Here is a 20,382-nt window from a genome sequence, read left to right as displayed (position 1 = left end):
TCATGTGCTGCTTCAGGCTTCTTGTTTGACTAATGCACTTGCCACAAACTGTACTGTACTGCAGGCAGCGCAGTAGACATTTGTCTGATTATTTTAAGTCTACTTTAGTTTTGTGTGTGTCTAAAACGCTCATATAAACAATACAGGCTTAGGCTATCAGCAGTTCTGTGCACATGTCGGCGCGTGCACGCGAGTGGACGTGCTTGCGTGTGTGTGACCGACGTGGTACCGAAAAAAACAAATCACCATTACACCACTAAACAAATAAAAACCCAGAATATAATTATGAAAATAAAACGCCCGTTGCAGGCCTGTTTGACTGTTTGACTGCGTTCGATTGGAGATCACGGTGTAGAAATAACACTAGTTACTCCTCACGCTAAACATTAGCCTCGCTAGCTTAAGACAATGAGACTAATGGTAATAACTAATAACAGTAACTATAACTGCAGTAAAAACAAACACAGAACTCGTCTTGAATCCAGTCTTGTAAAGTATATTGTTCATACTCAATACATGAGCTACAAACTTGTACAAAATAAACTCTTAAACACTTGACGCTAACATACTTTCTATCATCAGAACAGTGTCCTCCTTACACACGAAAACTGCATCTTGCAAGTTGCAACTCCACCAGTCACGACCTGGCTTAGAGTCAGTGTACCCAGTCCCACACCTAGGCGACATAGGCGCGACAATTTTCCGCTTAGAGCAGCTGCAGTCTCTTCTGGGTTTTTAAACAGCTGGTGGATGGAAATGCCGCTAGGGCGCGGCTACAACTTGTAGCGTCGGCCACAAAGCCGGAAATGCTTGGCCCACACTGGGGTAGCCACGGGCGAGCGAGAAAATGAAGCGTGTCACCCGGTAGTGATAGGCACTAGCCAATGGAACAGATGCAGCCTGCAGCCCGTCCACTGGCATGCTGGGCAAGACCTGTACACAGTATAATGTTTTTGGGTCGGAAGTTGCGGGATTTGGGCGGAAGTACTGCTCAAGGAAATTATGTTGACGCTTTACAAATCTGTTTACATCTCTGTGATGTCTGACGGATGTTCCGGCCCGACACTTACCCGACCAATACCGTCTCTGCCTTAGGTTGTGACCAGGCTTTTCTAAGCCTGGGACCGAGGCAAGTCCAATGGGCGGGTTTTCACTTGTAGGTGTCTTCTTTCAACAGAGCCAAACCTCTCTGGGAGGGACGCCAAAACGAGGGATATAACAGTGAGCACTATAGGGACAAGAACATCTGGGCACCTCGTCCTCGCACATGTCCAAATTGTTAACAAATAAAATATTAGAGAAACCGTCTGCAGTAATGTAAAGTAGTGGTTCTTCTCAAACATGTTTGGTTCAGATCAACCCTGTAAATAATGTGTTCATCCATGGTACCCCTGAATTAGATTGTCATTCACTCTCTGTACCCTACAGTTATTTCACGAGGAAAACTTGGCTGTTTCCATGATGACAGATTGAAAATAACTTTATACTTAAAACTGACGTTTAACCATCTGAATTAGCCGGCTAAAATCTACAAGCTCACAACGTGTCGCAACTATTCTTGGCTATGTTTATTTATTTATTATTTCTGGTATAGATTGAAAAGAATACACCGAGTACAGGTTGGAGCTGCATTCCCACGTTTGGGGAGGTGTGTCCTGGCAATTACCTGGCTGGTCTCCATCTGGCAATCACCTGGCTGGCTACAAATACCTGGCTGTGACTGAACTCTGTGCTCAGTGATAGAAGTTGCTTCAGCCAGTGCACACATCTCAGTTGTTGCTTTAAGAAGACTTGAGAACTTAATTGCTCTGTTCCTTTCTGGCCTGCTTCTAATTCTTGGTCTCTTCCCTCAGTGCCTGCCACCTCACCACGCAGCTCCAACCCAGGTATTTGCATTGCTTTTGGAAGCATTGGACTTTGTTTTTTGAGTAATAAATTACTCTTTTTTTGGCATTATTCCACGTTTCCATTGTCTTTGTCTGCATCTGGGTTCCCTGCCTGCCTTGACACAATGAATAATTCATAAGTATGGAGGGTCTAAGTGGCTGAAGTGACATATGATTCATTATCAAAGTATCCTGCTGGCAGCACCCCTGGACTTGCATCCTAGGGTGCCACCGCACCCATTTTACATCATGTATACATGATGTGAACATGCACCGTACCTAGCTCATTATCAGACTTGATCGAATCCTTAAACTTCTTGTTTATGCCCCAAAATAACTGGATGTACAGGTTTTGTAGAAATATTAGACCCTAATCGTCAGATGTTAAACTATGTTTTAATCCTGCTTAATTTACTGGACATAAAAACGTTTCCAAATATTTCACCTTTTATTCCCACTCTTCCGACCTCTTCAAGTAGCCTACTGATTTTGTCTGGCACTGATTTGTATATTATTGTATGTCTTTAAATGTCTTCATAAATTGAATACATAGGAATACAATGAAAACAAGTTCTTGGGCCTTTTTGTTTCATGCCTTAGCACCATTGTAGTACTATCTGCATTTGCAAAATCTTAATAAAATATCGATTTAGTGTCAAGCCTGATACTGATTGTGTCCCCCCCATATGCTATAAAACAGCTCAATGCACATACAGTTGGGTGCCACCGATATTGTCCCTTATCATTTGACCCATTTAGGCCTGACCTAAAAATTTTAAAAAATCCTTCTAAATCCTCCAGTTTTCTGAAATAAATATTTTCACGATTCTTCAAAAATAGCAGATCTACAAGCTCATAGCGCGCCACCGAGTGGCGCGCTATGAGCTTGTAGATCTGCTATTTTTCAATAGCTAAATTATAACAATGTTTAAAACACCAAAAGGGGTTCCCGCCCAAAATGGGTTAACTGTCCTTTTGCGCAGATCACGCAAACCTCAGCAAAAAGAAAAGGACAATATCGATGGCCTCCAACTGTATACAGTATTATAGAGAGCAGGCAAGCATGTCACAGGACACTATACGACAGGAGCCCGGCGATGAGACACGAGTGTCAGCCAGCATCCTATGTTATATGATAAAAGTCATCATGAATATAGGAAAACCAATAGAAGAGAGGCAGCCTACTGTAGCTGGCATGCAGTGAGTGCAGAGTCAGGCCTTGATTGTAAGTAAATACAATGTGTACCAAAGACTTTGATTCATATTCCATAGACAATGTGGCTATACACCTGTGATGTTGAATGTGCTATTCTCGTCTAACCTAATAACTGTCATGTAGGCAACTATATTGCTATTGTTTGGTAATTGTCATTGCTGCAATGTCAAGGAGTGAAACCTGTAACAATATATACAATATACTGTCTATATTGCCTGTACAATATAATATTATTCCTACTCATGAAACCAGAACACACAAATGACAATGAAGTGAAGACTTTTATTTTCAATACAGCAGCTGTATCACAGCAGATAAATGAGATAATGAATCCCAAGCACCACCAGTGATTTATACAGTATGTAGTCAAAGATAATACATTATACAGACATCAAATATTGGACCATTTGTGGCCACCATACATACAGAATACGTGTTGCTTGAAAACAACAAACGTGTGTACTTCAAGTCAATATATGAAGCAGAGATGGTTGCTGTTGTAGGGTTCAGGTATCCCAAAGTAGAATCTCAATCTCAGGATCTCCATGGTATATTGCCTTAGCCCATAAATGAACAATTTGAATAGTGCAGAACACAAACTATTTCTACTTCATCTGAAAATGCTTTTGGTATCTACTATCTACCACATACAGCGACACACAACAGAAAAGTGCAAAGCTCTATGGAAGAACCTCCGTGATTATTATCGTCGATGGAGGCCAAGGCGAAGCCAAGTGGGAGTGCAGGGGGACGCCGCAAGAAGTATGTCTATGCAGGCATTTTAAGTTTCTTAGACCCACACATGGAGCCCAGGAAAACGACTTACAATTTCAGCCGTCTGACTCCAGCTGCAGGTCAGCATGTGCTTGCTGAAGGATAGTATCGAATGACTGTCATTGACATTGTGGGGGACATTGTCATAGCTGTACTAATGTTTGAACCTAACTTCATAGAGAGCAGCCAGAAGCATGGCTTCTGAGCCCAGTGACTTTAGCCCTGCTGAAAGTGGTAAGAGATAGGCTACATTGTATCAGTCATGACGGTTTACTAATGCAACAATCACAAATGTACACAATACATTCTCTAAACTATAGAGAGCAGCCAGCAGACCTTCATTGAAAGCGATAAGAGATACATATCAGTCATGACGATTTACAAATGCAACAACCATAAAGCTGTACACAAGCTGTACACAATAAATTATCTTACTTTGTAGAGAGCAGCCAGTAGGCCTTCAGGGAAAGCCAGGACTGGTTAACCACTGAAATTGGTAAGATATACATATTAGTCAGACTGTTTACAAAACTCTAAAGATGTAGGCCTACACAATAAATGTTCAAACCTTGCTTCATAGACCGCACACAGGAGGCCAGGACTGCTGGCCTGAAATATGGTAAGATATTCTGAAGACTCACTCAAGCCAAATTACTCTTTGGTAGAGGTTTGTGATGTTTTGTAGTAATGTAGCCATGCTGCAACTCCAAACCTTTGTGAGATATGTTCAACAGTTGCTCTGTTGCTAGATAATCCAGAATAGTCTCCCCATTTACACTGCACAAAGAAAGAGGAATGATTATGCCAATGGCTTTTTTACCTTTCTTACCTTTCTTTGTAGTCGTTACGTCCATAGATATTAATAAATAGATGCCTCATTTGCCGCTGCAGTTCATTGGAGCGACGTGTATCGCAATGAAGGCGGAAGTGCAGTGCTGAAGGCTTTTTTTTTTTTTTTAACAAATCTTTATAACAGTCATGACAATATACATTACAATACAAAACAAGACAAACAAACACAAACAACAAAGTTATTAACAATACAACATCAGAGCCAGGGGGGATTAGATTACTAACAGAAAACATTAAAGAGTGAACACAAAGCAACAGTTCTCCGCAGCTTTCTTATTTAGAAGTGCTGAAGGCATTTGCTGAAGGCGACTGCGTCGCTGTCCTAGTGACGTCAATCATGTGACTCCTCCATGTCTCTCGCTGTCACTCAAATGACTACTGGCCAATCACAGCGCGTATTTTCCGGGACTTATGTTACGCACCAAGCTTCCGCTTTGCTTCCGCTATTCTTCGCAAGGAATGTCGGGAAAATAGTGCCTTCAATTTTGACACACGCCTCAGAGCCGGAAGGGGCGTCTATGTATATATGTCTATGGTTACGTCCCCACCAAAGAGGTCCAGGTGTTTTTTTTTTGTGCAAAAACTCCTTATTGGCTATTTCCCCTACCATAAGCCCTCAATGAATTGCATTGAATTGAATGGGAATTGAATGGGGCTATGGGGTGTTGTGCTAATTCGCTTATTTCCATCGAAATAAGTAGTAAAGTGTGCCGCTTGGGATATTATTTACATTATGAAGAGAGGATATATACAAAATAATAATAATTTTGAGCGATGGAAATAAGCGAATTAGCACAACACCCCATAGCCCCATTCAATTCCCATTCACTTCAATGCAATTAATTTAGCGCTTATGGTAGGGGAAATAGCCAATAAGGAGCTTTTGCACAAAATAACACCTGGACCTCTTTGGTGGGGACGTAACCACTACAAAGAAAGGTAAGAAAGCTTTTTAGTATGGAATTCTCCTTAAGGTTTACAAATCTAACAAAACGATTGAACCCAATGTAAGACATGTTTGATTAATACCTAATAGTATTAGTGACCATGCCTACACTGCCGGTGGCACGTGGGGGGGGGGGGGGGGGGGGGGAACGCGCCCTCCACCAATGAATACCGTTGTACAGCATGTGGGACCAGCCACTACCAAAAGTAGTAAGATATTCAGATTTACCATGAAAGTTCTGAAATGCAATACAAATCCACTCCAGCTCAATATTGCACATCATCGAATCTTCCTTCATAGTCCGCCCGTGTCCCCCACCCTGGGAGCCCCGGGTCCCTCACCACCACAGCAACCGCTGCTGTTTCTGGAGAATCCTCTTCTGCAAGTTGTAAGACATTCAGAAAGTTCTGAAATACAATACAAATCCAACTCAATATAACACTTACTGTAATTTACTTACGTTATAGTCCACCACAAGGTCACAGCCAAATCAAATCTGGGGGTAGCAGTGCGGGAACTCCGAGGTCCCCCACCACCACCTGCACGTCCTGTGCCAGGACCACCCACTTCTACACGTAAGATATTCAGACCGTACATGAAAGTCATGTAATACCATCTAAAATCAAGTTCTGTAATACAAAATCAAGTGCAGCTCAATATTGCAATATTGCTGACAATGTTCAATGCTTGAACCTTACTAAATGGTATCCAGTCGAAGGATTGATTGATTGATTGAAAAATGTATTAACAGTTTGCAGAATTACAGTACATTTCAAGCACAAACTCAATACAAAGGCTGTTAACTGTGAGTGGACGACCCAATTAAGCATTACACTAGTTTCCAATAGGGTCCACAATGTTCAATTCATCAAAAACATTTAGAGACGTACAAATAGACACTTCTATATAGACAAAGGACAGAACAGGAATTCATCATAAAGGGAAAAACATATACAGTGAGGGAAAAAAGGGGTGGGCGGTGGGGGGGATTCACGTTCAGCTCCGTTCATTTGTTTGTTTTCCTTGGAGGAGCTGCGTTGGGTCCCCAAGTCGGCTCCGTAGCCGTACCTTGAGTTGGCTGTGTGGCCGTGAGGAGATCCAGGAACCCTGCGGGGGGACAGGAGGAGGAGTCTTCCCAGTCTCGTCATGGAGTTGCATTTGAGCAGGCTGTGATGGCGGAGCTCCAGAACAGAGATGGGACAACACGTTTTGGACTGTAATATATAGCCCACCAGCTCCGGGACCTGGATCACCAGACCAAAATGGAAACAGAGATTGAGTTAATGAAAATCATTTTCAAGGCCAAATATCCGGCCACACACTAGTGCTGCACAATTAATTGAAAAATATCGAGATCTAGATTCAACCACCTATGGAATCTCATTTTGTGACGAATCGTGCAGCACTAGTTGGCTGTACAATTTGTACTCAGCTTTTTTTATATTTTCAAGGTTCAATGTCTCTTTATTTGTCACACCAATATATGTCAGACATATAGAGGGATGAAATTTCGTTTCCCTCTCATCCACGGTGCATTAAAAACAAAACAAATAAAACAACAAGTAACAGTAGTGCAATAGATTAAAAGGCAATGCAGTGCAATGATAAAAATACTAGTGATGCACCGAATATTCGGCCGCAGAAAGTATTCGGCAGAAAATGGCAAAAAATTCGGCCTATTCGGTTTCGGCCCGAATAGGCAGAAAATATATCACCGAATAGTGTATGCAATTAATGCATTCAAAAGAGTTGAATAAATGTTTTATGGACCCATAATAGTGATTATTATTTAAGTTAAGTTTTGGTTAAGTTAAGTTAAGGCCATGACAGCAATGGTAGGAAAAAATATATATAATAATCATATTCGGTTATTTGGTTTTCGGCCAACTGTTTCCTGTATTCGGTATTCGGTTTCGGCCAAGAATGTCCCTTTCGGTGCATCCCTAAAAAATACCTATAAATAAAAACCTAAACATTTAAATGAATTGTACTGTACATGTGCAAAGAGAGAGATGGCAGCAGTTGAGTACATACTTCTAACCTAACCCTAAGCTCTTATCCCATTTAGACCTGGCCGATTCTAAAAATGCCTTCGCGCTTCAATATCAAAGACACTGGCTCGCATGGAAGAAGAAGCAAGCAAGCAGGATAAGGACTATGATAAACTGTGTGAACTGCTGTCTGTACTGACGATCAAGGAGGGGCAAGTAATGGAATTGGACGGCGGCATTGAAGAGAAGACTCCGGCGGAGGAACTCGAGGCTGAAATGGAAGCCACGCAGGAATATCAGGACCGCATTATTACGTGGAAAACTCGTGCAAGCATACTAATCCAGAAGGGACAGGACGAGGAGTCTGTGAGAAGACGTGTGAGTAATGGAAGTGCAAGCGATCCGACCGCTCACTGAGTAGACAGACTGTTAAACTGCCCAGATTAGTAATTGAAAGGTTTCATGGAGAAATAAACCAGTGGCAAGAATTCTGCAGTCAATATGACACTGCTATCCATTCAAATGATGTGCTGTGTAAGAAGGAAAAGTTCACTTATCTTAAATCCTACCTAATTGGAGCAGCAGTAAAGGCGGTGGCAGGGCTCACGTTGACAGACAGTAATTATGATGCAGCCATTGACTTGCTGAAGAACAGATTTGGAAGAAAGGACATTGTGGTCAGTGCACACATGTCTAAACTGCTAGTTTTAGTTTAGTTTAGTTTATTTCGAACCTTTCACATGACCATTCCACAGCATTACATTTACTTGCAGCCATTTCGTTTTTTCAGATGTGGTCATCTCTGCAAGCATGTGTCACTCAACTGCACACTTCCACTGTGCATACTGCACTTCAACTATTATCTCCCGTCGAGATGACTTCATCAAACATGTCATAAAATGTGAAGACCCAGAGCTGTCCTCTCTGCGGTGTCCTATGCAGCCGTCCTCTGTCCAGCCTCCCATGCAGCTGTCCGTCCTCTCTCGAAACTGTCCTCTCTGCAAGAGTCTTAATTCATCCTTGCATGCGTTATGTGTTAATTTGCTGTGTCCATTGTATATGGAATTGACTCTGAGAAAATATCTCTAACGAAAACATTCGGTATAGACGATATCAAGGACATCACAGGAACATCATGCCTAAGAAACGAGTGCATATAGACGGCACAAATGACAATGTTGCTGTTCTAAAGACGCTGCATGGCTGCACTGTTCCCTTGCATGTGCAACAGAGGTTCTTGGGCATAGACCACAGGTTTCAGTCCCTCAGCTGTCATCAGAATCAAGAGTTGGCATTAAGAAGTGGTCTTACAAGTTTCAGATGTGCTCACCCTCCACCTCCCGTTCAATTGATTACTGTAGTACAGTGACTGTTACAACCCCAGAGTTGCATCAAGACACCTTACAAGCAACGGTGACACAGACATGGCTTGGGGGAGACAAATTGAGGGATTGCATGTGTGGCAGGATGGGCGTGAGTTCCCACGCTGTCACGGCCCATCCTCCACCCTCTGAGTAGTGGTTTTATTAGTAGCACGGTAGCGTTATAAGGCAGCGTGTCTTTCCTTTTCCTGGAGTCCTGTGTTTGGCGTGTGGTGAAACGTCACCACGCCACCCAGGTATGTTGTTGGTGGTCCTCTTTCTCCGCAGTATATGCAATTTGGTGTCTTTGATGTCATGGGAATATAAACACGGGCTCCTGTTACGACGGTGTCCGTCGCCCTCATTAAAGCGGTAGGTCTCATTGTGCATCGCTCTGTTCCTGTCTCAGTGAATTGTAGCATTTAAGTAGTAGTTTAACACGGCCGCTTGTGCCTTCAGGGTCAGCGGCACACACTGCTGCTTTGCGGGGTGTTTACCCAATTACCCTTGACATAGAAGAACATCATCTGCACTGTCTGTAGTCCACACACTCCTCCATTTACAACGGCCGGTGTGAGAGCAACCACACGGCCACGGGTTATCTCATCTGGGTTGAAGGTCACCCTGAGCTGAGCTTTGGGTTATTGGGAACTTTTATTATTGATTTCCATTAGTTCTGCCTATTTCTGTATTAGTTACAACTGGGCCGTAGGCTGACAACCTGTCTGACTTAACACTTCTGTGCCACGTACGGCCCACCACCAACTTCATTTTATTTTTATTTCAGTATGCATGCAAAGAACAACTGGACCGCCAATATCTCCATGCCCCCGCATTTAAACTGTGTACAGATGGAATAACATCATTACAGCCTGCAGATTCGCACCTATCCTCCTGGCTTCTATGAGATGACAAGAAATCCTAAAAGAAAAAGAACGCCTTCTAGACCACCTCTCCGCCCAGATCATGTCTTCCCACCGCAGCGCAAAATGGCTCACGGACGCCATTGCAGCCGAGACTGCACGTGTTCAGGTACGCAACTATTGATCATGACCATGTCCACGATTCTTCCATTAGCACTCGTGCTTGTACTATCATATAATGCATCACTACTGTGTGACAATCATAGATATAGGGAAGTGTGTGTGTGTGTGTGTGTGTGTGTGTGTGTGTGTGTGTGTGTGTGTGTGTGTGTGTGTGTGTGTGTGTGTGTGTGTGTGTGTGTGTGTGTGTGTGTGTGTGTGTGTGTGTGTGTGTGTGTGTGTGTGTGTGTGTGTGTGTGTGTGTGTGTGTGTGTGACATGACATTGTTCTGTGTCATGCCAGTGATTATTGTTTTATTCGTATAATTATGTGTGATGCCATTTATTGTCATCACCCAATGCATTTCCAATGGAAGTCACATGGTTTGACACATCAGTAAACAAGTCTCATGCATCAGCTATACAACAATCTGTTGTGAAGGTGTGAGTCAGGCCTTATTCTCCTTACAGGACCGGTGCTGGGGGGAGCTACTGTACGTTGGGATCGGTGACAGCCATCCTTGTAACGCCCCCTTTTGCTTTTGTTTGCCCTTACTATTTGTGTTGTGTTTATCTGAATTTGCTGTGTTTTGCATTGCCACTGCCCTGGGCTGGTTGGTCTGCCCACATCCTCTTTCCCCTCAGTATACTGGCCTGTATTATCTTCATGGTTACGCACTTTATATTCACTGGATGTATCTATTCTTATTGTTGAATGCTGAAATGTCTTAATGGTTGGATTATGACATGTCTTATTGGTTGAATAATTATTTGGTAAAATGTATTGATTGATTGCCAAAATTGCTGACCGATTTAGATAATAAAGCTTTTCTACCTTTGGTTCTGCCTGCCTCTACTTATCTATTGTATAACAAATCTGTGTGAGGATCGAGTCATTATGTACTCAGGGTATTCATGGTTTTAGATAAGTTAGAACTTTATGAATATCTCTTGGGGCGCAATTCCCCAAGTGGCATAGTGCGGCTACAGTTTAATTCATACAGCCTTGTTACACATGCAAAGAAAACAGGTCTGCCAATGCACATCAAACTCCTTTATCTGTTTGTACAACCCTCATGTCTACAAAATATTGTGTCTCTGTCCACGAGCCATCAGTCTCTTATTATAGTCGTTGTGGACGGGTCATGGTGGTCTGTAAGTAGAACACCTGTCTCTTATTATAGTCGTTGTGGACGGGTGATGGTGGTCTGTAAGTAGAACACCTGGCATTAACCGGACATCGTCAGGAGGGTGAGATCAAGTGAGGATTCAGCGGAGGATTCATTGCAAACGGAGGAAGAATTCAAGTACATCTTTGGACAGCAGAAGTGATGGCAGGAGTGATGAATCGATGTACCCTCCCAAAGGTGCAGCTGATGAAAAGCATGGTGGAATATATATATTCAACCAGTGGCGTGCACAGATAGACACTAGGGGGTGCTAGAGCACCCCCTGCCCTTTTGGCAATGTGCCCTTTAGAAACAAAAAGTTTTTATTTTGTATTTTTATTTTTTTTATTTTTTGTACAGTTACACTGTACAGTATGTGGACCATGGTGACATTGATCAATTCTTGATAAAAAAGCTTCTAATATATTATTTAGGCCCCACAATCTATAAATCTCACACTATTAAGGCAACCGGCCGGTTCCACGCGCTGCACAAAGTGCCCTTTTTTTCTCCACTTGAGCACCTGCCCCTCTAAATGTCTGTGCACGCCACTGTATTCAACCAAAAGAAGCTGCCGGCGGTATTAACAGAGGAATTGCGGAAGAGTAAGACCAAAGACCTGCTGGTGCTGCATTACCTCGGTGGGGGGGGCTGGTCTACTGGGAGTGCTAATCAATCTCTGGAGTATCTCACAGAAAATAAGTTTCCTTTGGCCGATTCAATCCATCACGGGTACCCTGCTTTCACTTTCTGGGCATGACTACAGTTACAACTGTGCACATTGTGGGGGACCATCCACCAGTTGTCGTTATGGAGCTCCACAAAACAATGTGTGTTCAACATGTCTGTAAACATTTTGGCTGCCTCATAATCATTATGGCATAAGGACAGTAAACTTACCTTCCTAAATGCTGTTTTTTTTTTCGTTTTTTTTCATATGCAGAACGTTATTTACTGTAAGTGATTGTAAGGTTCTGTGTGGTGGTGGTGGTGGTGGTCAACTGGTCATAATATTGATAATATTGAAGTGACCTCAAAATGTCACCTGGGCACCACAAGGGAGAAGTGAACATGGAAGAGTTAAATTGCCAGAGGGTTTCTTATTAGAAAATACGAAGATGTGCTGACTTTAGGGGGCGGAAGATGGGGTCCAATAAACCAACTGCTCTGGAGCTGTTAACTGAACTGTAATTAACTTTATTGTAAAGATACCTATTGATAAAGGTTTACAGTACACTCAATTGCATTATTGTAATAAGGAGAATCCTTTCTCTGTGCCACCATCTTTCTCTGTGCCACCATCTTATGAGTCCTGGGCTCCTTGGATTGGTTGGTCCCAAGACAAGAAAGTCCTCGGTTGTTTTGAACACAACACAAAATTCAAAAAGGTTCCTACAGCTAGAGTTCCTGTTGTTGACGATGCAGAACTGAGTGTTACAGAGAGACGTCTTATGGATGAGCTCATGAATAAACTGGTATGCATGCTCTGCTCTGTTCAGATTTACACAATGATGAAAATTGAAAGGGAAATTACATTTATATTCCATGCATTTGTTAGCGTTTACTGCCCAGGACGGAAATGCCGTCTATTGAAGCCCATCTGTTGGCTACACCAGCATGGAGATGTTCCTTCTTTTAAGCTTTTTAATTCAAAATGTCAGCCGTTTCTGACGGCCCATCGCGGTCCCGTCGCGGTAGAAGAACTCATGCCTCGGGTGGTCGGCGATCGATCCTCCTGCATAAGTTTCGGTTTAGATGCTATGCTACAGTATCTGCCCAACGAGATGGAGTCACTACTGTGTCAACCGCTGGGCAGTTTAAAGTGTTAACCAGGCTGGGGTCATTCAAGATCTGTGCAAAGAGTGTGGCCTGGACACCGTTGGCTCCAGAATACCATCAGATTGCGGTGTACGAAAAGCGCTGGTCCGGATATATCCTTTAAGTGGTCAGATGGGTGGGCCACAAATGCTTTTCAGTGTTTCAGTGCCATAACCAGAACATGCTGGGAATGTCTGGACTAGTGGGATTTCAGTTGGGGTCGCAGTGTTATATACAGTATGGGGCCGTTACAGCCCTACTGTACATGGCGGTATGAAAGAGAGCAGAGACGGAGGGTTCGGATCTAGGCGTGTGTTTAACGTACATCCTGGATAATCCCCCCCGCTGTGACAGCTAGCGCACTGCTCAGTGTCAGCACTATGCACGCACGCACACACACACACACGCACGCATGCATGCACGCACACGCACTGTTGAGTGTCAGCACTATGAGAGGTCTACACAACCACCGCTAAATATAAGTGACGTATGACCACAGATTATCCCTTTTGGCCTAGATTCAGAACACACACGCGAGCACACACACACACACACATACACACGCGCACGCACATTTGTATTCCTATATTTGTGACGACATCAGCATTTCTTTTTTTACAATCCTTTGACATTTTTAACCATAACACTGAAGCTACAAGCTCACAACACAATGCATTTTACATGACAGGAAAATGGTCTTCACAATGTCTGTTTCTCAATTTATAAATACTATACTTGTGGACTTAAGTTGAGTTCCATCGGGCCAGAAGATTTGACCAATATATTTTTAATACAGGGGTACAAACCAGAGTGGATTGACATCGCAGCCAAACGTTTTGAGTCTGCCACACAGGAGGAATGTCTGAACCCTGGCTGTCACACGCACACAACCAAAAAACAACTCCCCTTTCTGTATTACCAGATATTCTCCCATGGGCTCTGAATTCAGAAAGATACAAACACAGGCATATTATCGAGACTGATCCTAATCTTAAGCAAGTATTCAAAGAGCCCCCTAAATTGGTTTTCAGACTAAATTGGTTTTCAGACCAGTTCATTCTTACACTCCCCCCGCCACCAATCCTACATTTTTATCAGACATTCCTCCTGGCAACTATAAATGTTCCAATTGTGCTCATTGCAGCTACACCACTAAAAAGTAAGTATCACACATCCACATAGTGGTAAAGAAATGACTATACGAGGAGTTATCGCATGTTCCACGCCTTTTGTTGTACTAGTCTACACCTTAAGTGCAGCAGAGCTCTGCGTACACGCAATAACACAGAAGTAACATTCGTCGTGACGAGCACAACCTTGGCTACCCATTTCAACATATTGGGACACAGTATTTCTTCTTTACGATATTGAGGCATGGAGAAAGTTGAGAGACACACCCCTGGCGGCGATCATAATCATCTTGTACTTCAATGTGAAGCTTTATTACATAATACTGTGGTTCTTCACGGCCAAAATGGAATTGCTTTTGCTTTATTTTAACTTTTCTTAATTTGCTTTTGTTACTCTTTGTACTATTGATTTTGTCCTTATATGACATAATAGGATTATAATTTTGTACTGCAATTGCTGTACCTTAATATTTATCATTTTATGGTTGCTACTTGTAGGCTTTGAGATGTTTTTGCAATATTGTGATGCATTTTGGTTAGCAGTTAATTATTCATTTCTCTGCACCACTGTGCCACCCTACCCTCGACTTCCCTATAATTCTATCTCTACAATTGTGCCTTAGTGTTACGACTGAGTACGGAGGACCCATGAAGGCGACAGCAGACAGAACAAGTAAACTTAGAAGGATGTATTAACGAAACACAGGAATTTCCATAAATGGGAAAACGAAGGCAGATAAATAACAGGACTTTTAGAAAGCAAATACAGGTCAGACTCACTCGACAGGGAACTACGAAATAACAAGAACGTGATGCAAACACAGGGCTTAAATAGACACAGGGTAACAGGGCACAGGTGAACTCAACACTGGGATAGGCTGGGGGACTAAAAGGACACAGGTGGAAACACTGACAAATCACAAGGTTAGACAAGGCAGGTAAACAGTAACTAGGAAGAATACTACAAAACTAGAAAAAGTGCCCTTCTGGGCACAGGTCTCCACCAGGAGGATAGGACTGTGTGAGATGTTTGGCAAAATGTTTAGGATTAATATAAACATGTTTTTGAGGCATTTTGTTCCAAAAATGTGTTTTGCAAAAATCAACCTGTTGGTGGCGCTATAACAGGCCAATGTGAAAAGGGTGGGATATATTCCTCAGCCTAGTAAGAAAATGTGTGAAAGATTTCACGTAAATTGCATGCTGCGTTCATGATTTGAGGCTTTTGTTCAAAACGGGGCAATCTTGCAAACTGTGAAAGCCAATTAGGATGAAATATGAAATATCGGACAGATCCGACTTGAGCACATGACCATAGAGATACTGTGTAACGATTTTTGAAAAGTCGGCCTCCTGGTGGCGCTATAAAAGGCAGATGCGGAAAATGCAGGTCAACGGTTTGTCCTTGGCCTCTAGGGAGTGTGCATGCAACGTTTCACGCAGATCGGTGCAGTTTTAGGTAAAAAATGTGAAAAGCTGCCTCATGGTGGGGCTATAACAGGCCGTTCTGGAAAATGTGGGGCAGAGGTTCATCGTTGGCATCCAGGGAGTGTGTGTGCAAAGTTTGGCATCGGGTTAACGGTGCCGGAGATTAGCTGGTAACGGACGGACGGAAGGACGGACGGACGGACGGACACACACACACACACACACACACACACACACGGACGGAGTGCAAAACATACTCTCTCCCCATGCCTTCGGCCTGGTGGAGACAATAAGATACTCAAAACCAAGGCAACAACAGAGTAACAGAAAACCAAACAGGAGCACATGACCAATACAGAACATATACTGAAATGACACACAGTCACACAGACACACACACACACACACACACACACACCCCTAGACTTGCGTCAAGGCACCCTAGGCCAGGGTGCACCCTGGTGTTAAGCGTCCATTCCACCTGACGTTGAGTAGCGCGCAGTCATTACGGAGTCTAAATTCAGTGGTTCCCAAACTTTTCAGCGCGTGACCCAAAACAGAAATTAGTGAGTTTGTAGCATACATCGGCTATTTTCACCACATCTTAAATATTTGTTCTAATTTATGGAATTTCTTAGATTTTTCTTTCATTTCTTCATGACATTACTGAAGAAAAAAAATCTTTGGATTTTGTTATTTCATGAACAGTTTTGCTGTTTTTTTGGGAATGTTTTTTGAAAATGTTTCGAAAATAATAATTCAAAACCAAACGTAGGAAACAATCACCCACAAATGGGTTCCAATGGGTCCCAACCCACAGATGGTCTGTGACATCATGTCACATCAGCACACTAGCTGCTCTTGTTCATGCAGGCACAAAGGCACGAATGACGGAGATGCACGACCCGGCCCGGGCCCGCACATGAACACATTCCATCAGTGGCTTCAATAGAGGGTATGCGCATGCCTAACCCATTTAGACCCGAGTTAAAAACGTTCACTCTGAAAGAATATATATTCAAAGATCTGCGCCACATTTTTACGATTTAAAAAACATAGCAGACCTACAAGCTCGTAGCGCGCCACCGAGTGGCGCGCTACGAGCTTGTAGATCTGCTATTTTCAATAGCTAAATTATAACATAATGTTTAAAACACCAAAAGGGGTTCCCGCCCAAAACGGGCTTAAGTGAATGGCAGATTGAGTGGAAAAGCGAGTGGCAAAGTGAGTGACAAAGTGAATTTAATGTTGTTTAAAGTCATTTAATTCAATCAAATAGGACTTTTCTGTTTGGATGTATGGGCTGTCAAGGCCAGAAAGTCGTTTTTTGTCACTCCGTATATAGGCATTCCCGCATAACTTCCGGGTATGATGATGATGTCACGTGCATACCCTCTATACTGTTAACAGTACGCTGCCTGCTGTCACACCCACTGACCATCACACACCAATGGTAAAAAAAACACCACACATACACCTTCTTTACTTGAAGGTGGAGGATATAAATACAGAAATTAATAGATTAAAATTATGGTTCGACAGAAACAGGTTGTCATTAAACGTGAAAAAGACAAAAAATAATGTTATTTGGCAATAGCATGACAAACACACAAGTTAAGGTATTTTTACCTTAACTTGTGTGTTTGTCATGCTATTGCCAAATGGTATTGAAATTGAAAGAGTTAAGGAAATACAATTTCTGGGGTTAACCATCAACGAAAGAATGTACTGGAAAGCACATATAAAACATGTACAGAGTAAGGTAGCAAGAAGTATTGCAGTTATAAATAAAGCTAAGAAGGTATTGGACCAGAGATCACTCCACACATTATATTGTTCCTTAGTCCTGCCCTATTTGCAGTACTGTGTAGAGGTTTGGGGAAATAACTACAAAACATCTTTAAGTCCAGTAATAACCCTACAAAAAAGAGCAATACGAATAATACACAATGTGGGTTATCAGGAGCATACAAATAAACTCTTTTTAAAGTCAAAATTGCTAAAATGTACTGACATTGTGGACTACCAAACGGCACAAGTACTGTTCAAAGAGAATACCCCCAGGCAGACCGAGGAGGGGGGGGGGGGGATAATCTGCCGGAAAGGACGGATCACACAACTAATGACCCGGACAACGGACAAAGAACTACGAGATCGGATGCGGCAAGACAGGAGGGTGAAGCCCGGAGAAGATGTAACAACTGCGGCAAAATGTTCAAGAATGAGCATGGCGTAAAGATTCACCAAGGCAAGACTAAGTGCAAAGAGCAACTACAGCAACGCAAAGCACCTGTTATGACCCAGAGAGCTACAGTTGGGTGCCACCGATATTGTCCCTTGTCATTTGACCCATTTAGGCCTGACCTCAAAATTTTAAAAAATCCTTCTAAATCCTCCAGTTTTCTGAAAAAAATATTTTCACGATTTTTCAAAAATAGCAGACCTACAAGCTCGTAGCGCGCCACTCGGTGGCGCGCTATGAGCTTGTAGATCTGCTATTTCTCAATAGCTAAATTATAACATGTTTAAAACACCAAAAGGGGTTCCCGCCCAAAATGGGTTAACTGTCCTTTTGCGCAGATCACGCAAACCTCAGCAAAAAGAAAAGGACAATATCGATGGCCTCCAACTGTATCTCTGAGTTTACTAGCACTGCTTGTCAGTCGACGGAGGAGGACCAGGGCCAGGAGGCAAACCACAGTGCCCCAGACCTCCCTGCTGAACCAGTTCAGAGCACAAGAGGGGGTGAATCCGAGAGGTTGGAGGACTTCGAGAGGAAACCTCGGCTGAATTTCAGATCATCCATCCACCGAGGATTACCAAAGAGGAGGATCTTGCAACACCTGTAAGTAGCTCTAGCAGATTCTGGGGAAAATCAAATTGCAACTTTAAAGTTCAATTTAGGCGAACAACCAGACAAAGTTTTTGTATGTGGGGGGGGGGGGGGGGGGGGGGGGGTTGTTTGTGTGTGTATGTAATAAGTGTACGTGTATTTTTTATTTTATTATGTATGTAGGCTATCACAGATTTAGCTATACAAGTATTGAATAGATTATTGAATGATATTTAGTATTAATGGAAAGGGGGTGGGAGCAATAAGCCATGCTTCTTCTCACTCCTTTTGAATATGCTTTTTTATTGTCTCCACCAGGCCGAAGGCATGGGGAGAGAGTATGTTTTGCACTCCGTCCGTGTGTGTGTGTGTGTGTGTGTGTCCGTCCGTGTGTGTGTCCGTCCGTGTGTGTGTCCTTCCGTCCGTCCGTTACCAGCTAATCTCCGGCACCGTTAACCCGGTCGATGCCAAACTTTGCACACACACTCCCTGGATGCCAACGATGAACCTCTGCCCCGCATTTTCCAGAACGGCCTGTTATAGCGCCACCAGGAGGCCGACTTTTGTAAAACACATTTTTTTATATTACTCCTCCAGATTCTGTCCAAAAATCTCACAAATCGTTACACAGTATCTCTATGGTCATGTGCTCAAGTCGGATCTGTCCGATATTTCATATTCCATCCTAATTGGCTATAATTGGCTTTCACAGTTTGCAAGATTGCCCCGTTTTGAACACAAGCCTCAAATCATGAACACATCATGCAATTTACGTGAAATCTTTCACACATTTTCTTACTAGGCTGAGGAATATATCCCACCCTTTTCACATTGGCCTGTTATAGCGCCACCAACAGGTTGATTTTTGCAAAACACATTTTTGGAACAAAATGCCTCAAATCATCCAATTGCCATCAAAGGCAAACATGTTTATATTACTCCTAAACATTTTGCCAAACATCTCACACAGTCCTATCCTCCTGGTGGAGACCTGTGCCCAGAAGGGCACTTTTTCTAGTTATTTTTGTTCTGCCGTTATTATGTTTGTTCTGCCGTTATTATGACGTTTCTGTTTATATTGTTTTTAAAATTGCTTTATTCAAATAAATCAATCAAGGTAGGGGAAGGCATGCACAGCCTCGTGTAGCCATCCTTCATCTGCCTTTGCAATGCATATAATATTGCCCCAGGCAGATTAAGTCTGGCCCCTCTCAATTGTGGGAGGACTTCACGGCTGAAGTGGTGACGAGCCAACCAGATTCGTCTGGAGCCAGGCCATATAACCAACCAGGGCCAAGTATGCAAATATAGGGCGGGGCATTGCAAAATAAATCAAATGCTGAGAGGGACGGGACTAATAGCCACGCAGTGATATTAGTATCGCTACGCAAGGCTAGGAGGCACGTGCACACATACAGTTGTTCACCCATAAACTGTAAAAAAGTGCCCTCTCCAGACCATGAATGCAGCATTAACTATGGTGAAAGGAATGCAAATGCTACATGCCGTACCCGAAGGCAGCATTCAAGATAATTACTTACTCTCCTGAACTTTATTGCAGTATTTTAATTATGTTGAAAGAATCCCCATTCCGCATCACTCTTCCACCAAATATACCAGATCTTAATGCAGGGAGCTTGAAGATCGACTATTGTCAGCGAAGATATTGAGTGTAGTGCATGAGATATGGTCAGCTTAGGACGCAATTTATTCAGTATTTCCCCACACATCAACACAGCCTTTTTACCACTAATGAACAAAATGAAACACAGGAAATAGGAAAGCCAGTGAATTGCAAGACCTTTCCCATGCCTTACGTCTCTGTGTCAAATCCTGTCTGCGCAAAATGCCCTGGAGCTACACTGTCAAGGGTTGCCCCAAGTTGCAGATGCTGGCCAGAGCTGCGTGCCGGACCGGAGCATTTTAACGTCTACCCACAATGTTACTGAATTCAGCA

The 20,382-nt window shown here is 42.9% G+C and overlaps 1 long non-coding RNA gene across 2 annotated transcripts; it reads left to right on the top strand.

The window, feature by feature from the left end:
• Nucleotides 1-1,747: 1,747 nt before the first annotated feature.
• Nucleotides 1,748-10,887, top strand: LOC306928434. 2 transcript variants are annotated; one of them, XR_013790691.1, is made up of 4 exons: nucleotides 1,748-1,886; nucleotides 7,743-8,043; nucleotides 9,814-10,058; nucleotides 10,519-10,887. It is a non-coding gene; the product is annotated as an uncharacterized lncRNA (long non-coding RNA). The 2 variants fall into 2 exon arrangements; XR_013790692.1 differs by lacking the exon at nucleotides 1,748-1,886 and adding an exon at nucleotides 6,141-6,249.
• The last annotated feature ends 9,495 nt before the right edge of the window (nucleotides 10,888-20,382 follow it).

The sequence above is a fragment of the Electrona antarctica genome, assembly GCF_951216825.1.
Source record: "Electrona antarctica genome assembly, chromosome: 8".
Classification (NCBI taxonomy): domain Eukaryota; kingdom Metazoa; phylum Chordata; class Actinopteri; order Myctophiformes; family Myctophidae; genus Electrona; species Electrona antarctica.
The sequence above is the reverse complement of the archived record's forward strand: the minus strand, read 5'-3'. Positions and strand labels throughout refer to the sequence as shown.